Source organism: Schistocerca gregaria, chromosome 2 (assembly GCF_023897955.1).
Source record: "Schistocerca gregaria isolate iqSchGreg1 chromosome 2, iqSchGreg1.2, whole genome shotgun sequence".
NCBI lineage: Eukaryota > Metazoa > Arthropoda > Insecta > Orthoptera > Acrididae > Schistocerca > Schistocerca gregaria.
In genome coordinates, this window is record NC_064921.1 from 383,313,333 (window position 1) to 383,324,040 (window position 10,708).

Below are 10,708 nucleotides of genomic sequence, written 5' to 3' on the forward strand. Positions count from 1 at the left end.
GAATCCGTTATCTTCGTAAAACTAATGGCGCGTTTAAGACTATCCACAAAAGCCAGGGAAATAACAGAGTAGCAAGTTTAATTCATAGTGTGCTTTATGTCGAGTTTTTCGGGCAGACAGTAGCAACAGGACGTGCTAACCTACGATGCTGTATTAATGTGCTTTACAATAACCACTCGAAGTATACGGAAACGTGGTCTACAATAACTTCAGACGATTTGCAGGCTAAATTTCTCTTACATTTTTTATTTCACCAACGGTTTAGCCAATAACTAAGGTCAAAGGTTTTGTTTATGGTCATAAACTTGTTTGGAAATGTCCCTTGGCCGCTGATGTCAGATCGAGCAGCACAGAAGACTTCCTGGTTTGTGTTGACAGTAAGTGGCGAATGCGTACAACTAAAATCAAGTCACGTTCGCGGACGACACTTGTCGAGCAGCGATACAGCCAAGCTCGACAGAATGTGGCGCTTTCCAAGTGACGCTCCTCCTTAGCGTCTGTTGCATTTTGCGATTGAATACATTTTTATTACTTCCATTATATTTCGTATCTTGATAAATTTAGTACGTGTCTGGATCATATTTCTGCATAAATGTTCCTATAACTTGGTAAGTGAAAAGTCGCATGATAGCATCACTTCATGGAGCCCCACCACACTGACCAACGCAGCCGTGCTGAAGGACTTGCGCAACTCCTAGGTAACCATGAAAAATGTCAAATCTCAGAACACCCCCCCCCCCTCCCCGAACCGCAATCATCCTTTCCTCCAACAGGTGTTAAGAAGCCTACAGAACATCAAAACACCGACATGTTTTCCACTACCACACCTCAAAAAAATATGAACTGGATCTGATGACACTTAGCATATGGAGACAACTCCTTTCCATCTAACATTTCCCACCTGCACCTACAATTTCATTCCCTCCAACCATTACTCAAAGTTCCTCAAATCTGTATCCCTTACCCATGAAATCAAAAAATACCTACCAAACCTTCACATCCAAGGAATCACCCCAATAAAGAACTCTGTCTTACTAAAGTTCCTGAATCCCAACTTCCACACTGATCTCATCTGCAAAATTCATCACACTACCTTTAGTTCCAAAGCCTCCTTAACATGTCTCACCACCACATCCAGAGCGAAACAACCTGAACCTTCCCACTGTCGTCTCATCCTCGCCACAGTGATCATAAAGGTCGAACGTGAGACCATGGATGAGGATGTGGCATCTGAATTGAACGACCACTTGGCTTTAGAAGTCTGAAACGCCAGGTCTATAGTGAACTTTGACCAACTTCCTTGACCATATTTCCTCTGAATCGGTCACCACCCTGCATCATCTCCTTAAAGAGGGAACACTGACATACCACCACCGCCACAGTTTCAGTTCTTCCAGATCCCATCCTCAGTCCTGCTGCAGCCAAAACATTTCCGTTACAACGACCACCTTACTGAGGATTGTAAAAACGTACATATCTGTCCACCAACAAAGTGATCCATTTTATTAAACAGTCCCTAATCAAGAATCCCCTCCTATCTGCAACACCTGAAACATCTCCCACTGTGAAAAATGCAAAGCGAAGCCACAACCTACCAAATCTAAGCTCACTGCGCCAATTTGTACCTCGGATATCCAAATTAACCCCACCAGTTACCTCTATCCTACTCCTACTGCTGAAGACATTATAAAACAAGACATTCATCCATTTCAATGTCGAACAAAACTCCCTTGCTCCCCTCTCCGTCTTGTATCTCAACATCTAAACTACCTGCTTCCAAAACCATGTCCACATCGTCTTCACCTGCCTTGACACGCTTGTTTGAGCCTCCTCTGGTATTCAAACAAGTCTTATCTCTTATGAGGGATGACAGCCCTAAAGAAATCATGTGCCACAACATCCTCTGGTTACCCATCGCTCAACATCTTTTAGAGCATACCCTATCCCAACATCCACACCTTTATCGTTTATGAAACGTTCCTCCAGCTCTATCACACTACCCAAACCTATCCTTAGACAACCACCTATCTGTGACCACAGGTGAAGTTGCAATTGGCCACCATAGCCCTTCTAATACTCCCAAAGATAACCTTACATTTACCCTCTTTTTACAAACCCTAACCACTATCTGGGCCACCACCTACATATGACCTAATCACCCAAACCCCTACAATTTTATAACCCACACAGATCGTACCCTTTGCACTTATATTACTGCCATTGACCTCAACATCCATAGAAGATCGCTCACAGAATTCCAGTGATGGAGCCAGTTAACTGACTCCATGCAATCTGTCATTGTTCCCACCCCACATCACACCAGTCCTGATAGCAACACCACCCCAGTGTCTCTCTGTCATCTCCCAACCTCCTTGGACATCTCATTGCACAAGATCTGTATCCAACTGCAAGTGACCACCTACCTGTACTCTTCACCATCTATTACACTCAACCTCATCCCCTTGCACTCCATCATAATCTCCCAACAAAAGTTATCCGCGAGTGCTCCTGCAACAACAGGAATACCTACCGCGAATGCAAAGAAAGCCGGCCGGAGGGGCCAAGCAGTTCTAGGCGCTACAGTCTGGAACCGCGCGACCGTTAGGATCGCAGGTTCGAATCCTGCCACGGGCAAGGTTAGTTAGGGTTAAGTAGTTCTAAGTTCTGGGGGACATGACCACAGCAGTTGAGTCCGATAGTGCTCAGAGCCATTTGAATGCAAAGAAACACTGATTGGAATCCACCCCCTGACCTTCCAGAAAACTGATGATATCCCTCGTTGCACATCCTTCCAGAGGCACACCTTGTCACACACAATATCCAACCACATACGTACCAAGGGTGTATATCGTTGTCCCAGACCTCACCCTCACAAGCCCTAATACTCCTCTGATAATCCTGTTGTGTGTACGGCTCCTTCTTTCACGCTCGTAACCGGGATATTCTCACCACCAGCAAATAAAGACACACATCAGGAATTTATTATATGTAATAAAACGACTGGACTGGAGCCAGATATACACCAGATTCGACACTATACTCGAAATTATGTCTTCCAAGTGCTGGAAAACATTCCATCGACCCACAGGTATTTACCCCGCTTTTCCACAACAAAGATCCCTTACCTGGTAATCTGAGCAAAGCTTAAGATTTTGCATCCTGTCCCTCTTATGTCTCCTCCATGACGACCCTCATTTTAATCACTCAGTTTTCCCTAACATCCACAAAAGTACACATACCACTATCCCACCCCTAGCTCCCAGCTTCCAGTACTTGGAGAACATACAACAAACAGAATTAAATACACCAATCACAGTACACGACATAAAACAAATACCCAAAATAATGCAGCACTTCCCTTGGTCACGACATTACTTATCGCCACCTCGAAGAATGCCCCTTGTCCTTTCTACCCTTTACACCTCTATCCTCTCCAGAGGTTACTATCTCAACATCCCATCTAACTCACATCTGTGTGCTGATGACATCGCTTTCCTCACCCTCTACCCTTCACTCCAGAAATCCAAACGCTTCCGCCAAATCCACCTCAATCAGTTTACTTCCTGCTGTAAGGAATGGCTAATCAGGATCAAGTGTTTCAAAATCCAAGCAATAGTTGCAGCACTGAGCTCAAGGAAGGGGATTTGTTCACTATTTTATGGTGTCTGAGTTAAGAGCTGTGCGGCGTATACTAGTGCACTGGCATTATTTAACGTGAAAACGAGATTGCACACTGCACACTGTCTTCGTGTGAAAATTCCAGAGTTAAGTTGAAAAAGGGGACTTGTCATTTGAGAAGTTCTGGTGTTGCACAAATCTCTCTGCTGTTTGATGGGAACAGTGCCGGGCACTCGCTTTTAATTGTATGTAATGGTGGCAAAATGGCCAACAGCAGTGATGGTGAAAATCAACGCTCCGAATTCGTTCGAAAGAAATTGAAACCTGAAATCTGGAAAATAAATATTTTGAAACTGAAGAAGTCAGTGGCGAAGAACATGAAATTTCGAAAGAGGAGCTTGTTACACCAAACTAACTATTGCACACTACAGATAAATATGTTTCGTAAAAGGCTATGCTTACATAACAAATATACCAGGTTATCTAATTCTGTTTATTATTGATATTTACGAAACATTCGCTCTTTTTCGTATTAATATAGCCTTAAAACCTACGTATGTTTCATTTAGGAGAAAAAAACCATTACATTCATGCCGCCTTATTTGTTCACATGCCCACATTACGGATATATGGCTGAATGTGGGCTGCAATATTCCTTTAAAAGATCAGTATGAAACGGTGATTGCCCTCATTTTCCTACATGCAGAAGCGAATTAAAACGTTTCAGTAAGACATGTGATGATAGAAAGATGCAATTATGTAGAGACTTTAATAGCATGAGAAGTAAGGATGCACAGGGCATTTAAGTAAATTCTTTCAAAGTGCCTTACATATCAAGACCGCCAAGCTACGGGATTTTAGTTTCTAACACCAATCAAGATCAGCAAACTATTATTATAGAGATAGTAATAAATCAATAAACGAATATATTATTAGGCAGAACAGAAAAGTGTTGTTGTTGTTGTTGTGGTCTTCAGTCCTGAGACTGGTTTGATGCAGCTCTCCATGCTACATTATCCTGTGCAAGCTTCTTCATCTCCCAGTACCTACTGCAACCTATATCCTTCTGAATCTGCTTGCTGCATTCATCTCTTGGTCTCCCTCTACGATTTTTACCCTCCACGCTGCCCTCCAATACCAAATTGGTGATCCCTTGATGCCTCAGAACACGTCCTACCAACCGATCACTTCTACTAGTCAAGTTGTGCCTCAGAACACGTCCTACCAACCGATCACTTCTTCTAGTCAAGTTGTGCCACAAACTTCTCCCCAATCCTATTCAATACTTCTTCATTAGTTATGTGATCTACCTATCTAATCTTCAGCATTCTTCTGTAGCACCACATTTCAAAAGCTTCTATGCTCTTCTTGTCCAAACTAGTTATCGTCCATGTTTCACTTCCACACATGGATACATTCCATACAAATACTTTCAAAAATGACTTCCTCACACTTAAATCTTTAATCGATGTTAACAAATTTCTCTTCTTCAGAAACGCTTTCCTTGCCAGTCTCCATTTTAAATCCTTTCTACTTTGACCGTCATCAGTTATTTTGCTCCCCAATTAGCAAAACTCCTTTACTACTTTATGTGTCTCATTTCCTAATCTAATTCCCTCAGTATCACCTGACTTAAAAAAAAAAGGCTCTGAGCACTATGGGACTTAACATCTGTGGTCATCAGTCCCCTATAACTTAGAACTACTTAAACCTAACTAATCTAAGGACATCACACACATCCATGCCCAAGATAGGATTCGAACCTGCGACCGTAGCGGTCACGCGGTTCCAGACTGAAGCGCCTAGAACCGTACGGCCACACCGTACGGCCACCCGACTTAATTCGACTACATTCCATTATCCTCATTTTGCTTTTGTTGATGTTCATCTTATATCCTCCTTTCAAGACACTACCCATTCCGTTCAACAGCTCTTCCAAGACCTTTGCTGTCTCTGACAGAATTACAATGTCATCGGAGAACCTCAAAGCTTTTGTTTCTTCTCCATAAAGTTTAATATCTACTCCGAATTTTCTTTTGTTTCCTTCACTGCTTGCTCAATATACAGATTGAATAACACCGGGGATAGTCTACAAAAGTGTCTCACTCCTTTCCCAACCACTGCTTCCCCTTCATACCCCTCGACTCTTATAACTGCCATCAGGTTTCTGTACAAATTGTAAATAGCCTTTCGCTCACTGTATTTTACCCCTGCCACCTTCAGAATTTGAAAGAGAGTATTCCAATCAACATTGTCAAAAGCTTTCTCTAAGTCTGCAAATGCTAGAAACGAAGGTTTGCCCTTCCTTAATCTAGCTTCTAAGATAAGTCGTAGGGTCAGCATTGCCTCACGTGTTCCAACATTTCTACGGAATCCAAACTGGTCTTCCCCAACGTCAGTTTCTACTAATTTTTCCATTCGACTGTAAAGAATTCACGTTAACGTTTTGCAGCTGTGATTTATTAAACTGATAGTTCGGTAATTTTCACATCTGACAACACCTGCTTTCTTTGGGATTGGAATTATTATATTCTTCTTGAAGTCTGAGGGTATTTCACCTGTCTCATACATCTTGCTCACCAGATGGTAGAGGTTGGTCAGGACTGGCTCTCCCAAGGCCGTTAGTAGTTCTAATGGAATGTTGTCTACTAAAGGGGCCTTGTTTCGACTCAGGTCTTTCAGTGCTCTGTTAAACTCTTCACGCAGGATCATATCTCCTATTTCACCTTCATCTACATTCTCTTCCATTTCCATAATATTGTCCTCAAGTACATCGCCCTTGTATAGACGCTCTATATTCTCCTTCCACCTTTCTGCTTTCCCTTATTTGCTTAGAGCTGGGTTTCCATCTGAGCTCTTGATGTTCATTCAAGTGGTTCTCTTATCTCCAAAGGTCTGTTTAATTTTCCTGTACGCAGTATCTATCTTACCCCTAGTGAGATAACCCTCTACATTCTTACATTTGTCCTCTAGCCATCCCTGCTTAGCCATTTTGCACTTCCTGTCGGTCTCATTTTTGAGACTTTTGTATTCCTTTTTGCCTGCTTCATTTACTGCATTTTTATATTTTATCCTTTCATCAATTAAATTCAATATATCTTCCGTTACCCAACGATTTCTACTAGCCCTCGTCTTTTTACCTACTTGATCCTCTGCTGCCTTCACTACTTCATCCCTCAGAGCCACCCATTCTTCTTCTACTGTAATTCTTTCCTCCATTCCTGTCAATTGATCCCTTATGCTCTCCCTGAAACTCTGTATAACCTCTGGTTTAGTCATTTTATCCAGGTCCCATCTCCTCAAATTACCACCTTTTTGCTGTTTCTTCAGTTTTAATCTACAGATCGTAACCAATAGATTGTGGTCAGAGTCCACATCTGCCCCTGGTTCCTAAATCTCTGTCTTACCATTATACAATCTATCTGAATCCTGTCAGTATCTCAAGGCTTCTTCCATGTATACAACCTTCTTTTATGTTTCTTGAACCAAGTGTTACCTATGATTAAGTTGTGCTCTGTGCAAAATTCTACCAGGCGCCTTCTCTTTCATTTCTTAGCCCCAAACCATATTCATCTACTACGTTTCCTTCTCTCCCTTTTCCTACTACCGAATTCCAGTCACCCATGAATATAAAATTTTCGTCACCCTTCACTATCTGAATAATTTCTTTTATTTCATCATACATTTCCTCAATTTCTTCATCATCTGCAGAGCTAGTTGTCATATAAACATGTACTATTGTAATAAGCGTGGGCTTCGTGTCTATCGTGGCCACGATAATGCGTTCACTATGCTGTTTGTAGTAGCTTACCCGCATTCCTATTTTCCTATTCATTATTAAACCTACTCCTTCATTACCCCTATTTGATTTTGTGTTTATAACCCTGTAGTCACCTGACCAGAGGCCTTGTTCCTCGTGCCACCGAACTTCACTAATTCCCACTATATCTAACTTTAGCCTATCCATTTCCCTTTTTAAATTTTCTAACCTACCTACCCTATTAAGGGATCTGACATTCCACCCTCCAATTCGTAGAACGTCAGTTTTCTTTCTCCTGATAACGACATCCTCTAGAGTAGTCCCCGCCCGGAGATCCGAATGGGAGACTATTTTACCTCCGGAATATTTTACCCAAGAGGACGCCATCATCATTTAACCATACAGTAAAGCTGCATGCCCTCGGGAAAAATTACGGCCGTAGTTTCCCCTTGCTTTCAGCCGTTCGCAGTACCAGCACAGCAAGGCCGTTTTGGTTAGTGTTACAAGGCCAGATCAGTCAATCATCCAGACTGTTGCCCTTGCAACTACTGAAAAGGCTGCTGCACCTCTTCAGGAACCACACGTTTGTCTGGCCTCTCAATAGATACCCCTCCGTTGTGGTTGCACCTACGGTACAGCTATCTGTGTCGCTGAGGCACGCAAGCCTTCCCACCAACGGTAAGGTCCATGATTCATGGGTCAGGAGAAAAGTGGTGTAGTGATACATAGGGTCAATTTTATTGTATCTGAGGTTAAAGTTGGTTTCCAAAACGCTGGGCCTGAACTGCCAGGAAGATGGGATTTATGGGAATGTAGCAGTAGGGGTAGTGCGTGAGAGGGTATTTTTGTGGGCAGATGTCTTGAGGAGGAATTCTTGAGAGTGAAGAGGGTTGCCGTTCCTGATGAAGCCTTAGAATATGGGTGGAGAGGAGTGGACAGGAAAGCTGCCCAGACTGGGGAAGGTAGGATGGTTTCCTCTTAGATCTGGCAGGACGGGGTATAAGAAGACTACTAAAATTTCGTTGGAAGAGGATGTGGAGAGTGTGGAGACGTAGCGTTAAGGGAATGTGGTGGTAGAGGGCGGAAGATTGCCAGGAACGTGGGGTAAACTAGTGGGCGGGTAGTGTCGAATTTATTAGTAACGTAGGATATTCGAAGGTACACTTTAAACACCGATGGCAGAGCATGTACAAAGCGCGAAACGAGCGCATTACGAGAGCTGGAAGTCCAGCGAAGCGAACTTATAGTTAATTCAATAAAGAAAAAAATAGTAAATATTATGAGGTTTTATCAGGTAAATTGTAGCTCACATTCATTATTATAATGAATACAATAACAGTGATGAATGAAATCGGGCGGAACGAGAGAGCACAGGGTGTACCGAGAAATATCATGGAGCCCGATAGCGGTTACCGAAAGGAATGCACAGGGAACACCAAAGAACGGCAACTGGGTTACATGGAACACCACGTGTAAGTAAACGAACAGGTTAAGATAATGAGCCCATCACAAATTAAATAGGAGGTAGAGGAGGGAGCAAATGAGGAAGATAGTGCTTACGCAAATGAATCGTTTAATATGTTTAGCTCGCCGCAAATAAGGGAAAAACCAAAGAAACACATGATTTAAAACCAGAATCTGAAGACGGAGTAGAGCAAGATATTGAAAAACCATGAATGATGAAAAACGTATTCAAGCTTTTGTCCACACAAATTAGTACCATTAACAGTAAAACTAAGGCACAAGTTAGTGATCTTGATAATCAACTCAAAACACAAGCAGTGGTATTAGCAGTATTAATAATCAACTGAAAACTCAAGCTGAAGCCATGAAAAACACAGTACGTTAAAATCTGTAAACAGAATGAAAAACTAGTCAAAACACAGGCGTTTTGAATACTGTAATGTAGGACATAAAAGTAGAAGCAAACGATATATCTGCCAGTGCTGTCACTATGCAGTGGCAGATCAATAATACCACAGAGATGTTTGATCCAGAAATCGTGAAAATCCGAGAAACGGTAGAACCTTCAGTGGCAAAGAATGTGGACGAAGAACGTTTCTGTCTGAAAATCGAAATGTAGAAATGCTATCTCACATTTGAGAAAAACAGTTCTGATAAGGTAAACGTAAACAAGTAATTCGTTGTTAACATAAGTGTGATGAAAGCACTTCATAAACTCAAGGCAAATTTTTTGCACTTGAATAGAAAATGAGTCAAGTCAGTCTTTGTCACTCATACAGTACCTTATTATAAAGGCCCCTGGCAGATTAAAACCGTGTGGCGGACAGAGACCCCATCTCTCGACCTTTGCATTTTACGGGCAAGTGCTCTACGAACTGAACTACCCAAACGCAACTCAGGACACGTCGTCACAGCTCTACTTCCGCCACTATCTCGTCTCCTACCTTCCAAACTGCTCTCCTACTTCATTATACAGAATTAGAGGGCGAGGAAAGGTATGATCTTGCCAAGAGACATACTGCTTAGCATCCACTGGATTTCAGGAAACCTAACAAATTGATTTTTTTCCTGGATGTTTAATAGATCAGGAAAAGATTAACGTAGTTATCAGGTGATGGCAAAAAGTGGGGACTTATTTTAAACACAAGTCAGATTACGTTTAATCAATATAAAAAAAAATTACTCAGGAATTCTGGTCAGAACAAAAACAAGAATGTTTGTGGCCAGAATTTATAATGGCCAGACTGTAAAAGAATAGGAGCAGAAAGTCCGTGAGAGATTTCTGCGAGTTCTGGTACCGAAGTACACTTAAGAAGTACACGATCCGAATCTGAAATTATTTGGGATATGTGGAAAAAGCTGCCAGAGGATTCAGAGAGATACGTTAGAAGCAATCATAAAAGTTTTCTGCGTTTCTAGAAAGAGTCAAGGATAAAGATAATTGGCGAGTTAATAGTGATTATCGTCAAAATAGCAACAACAATGGAGATAATCGCACTGATAACGACCAAAATGATGGCGATAGATGTCTTGCGAACAGTGGCGGCTCAGGAATATATATTTTAGGTGGTAATAATAATAATGATAGTAATAATAATATACCTAACTTGTCTGACGAAAGAAAGAAGGTTTCTTATGATGTCGTTGATTTGTACATACTTAAGTAGACTTTATGGCATGAAAGGATATATAAGCTGCCACTATTCTCCGTTTCGTCAGCCAGATATTAATATTACTGAAGTATTATCACTCACCAAGTCTCATTTTCTGAAGGAGGAAAACGGCATAATTTCTTCTTATGAAATGTCGTTCCCTCCATATACTCCACACAAAATTTAATAATAATACAAATTAAACTGCACTGTA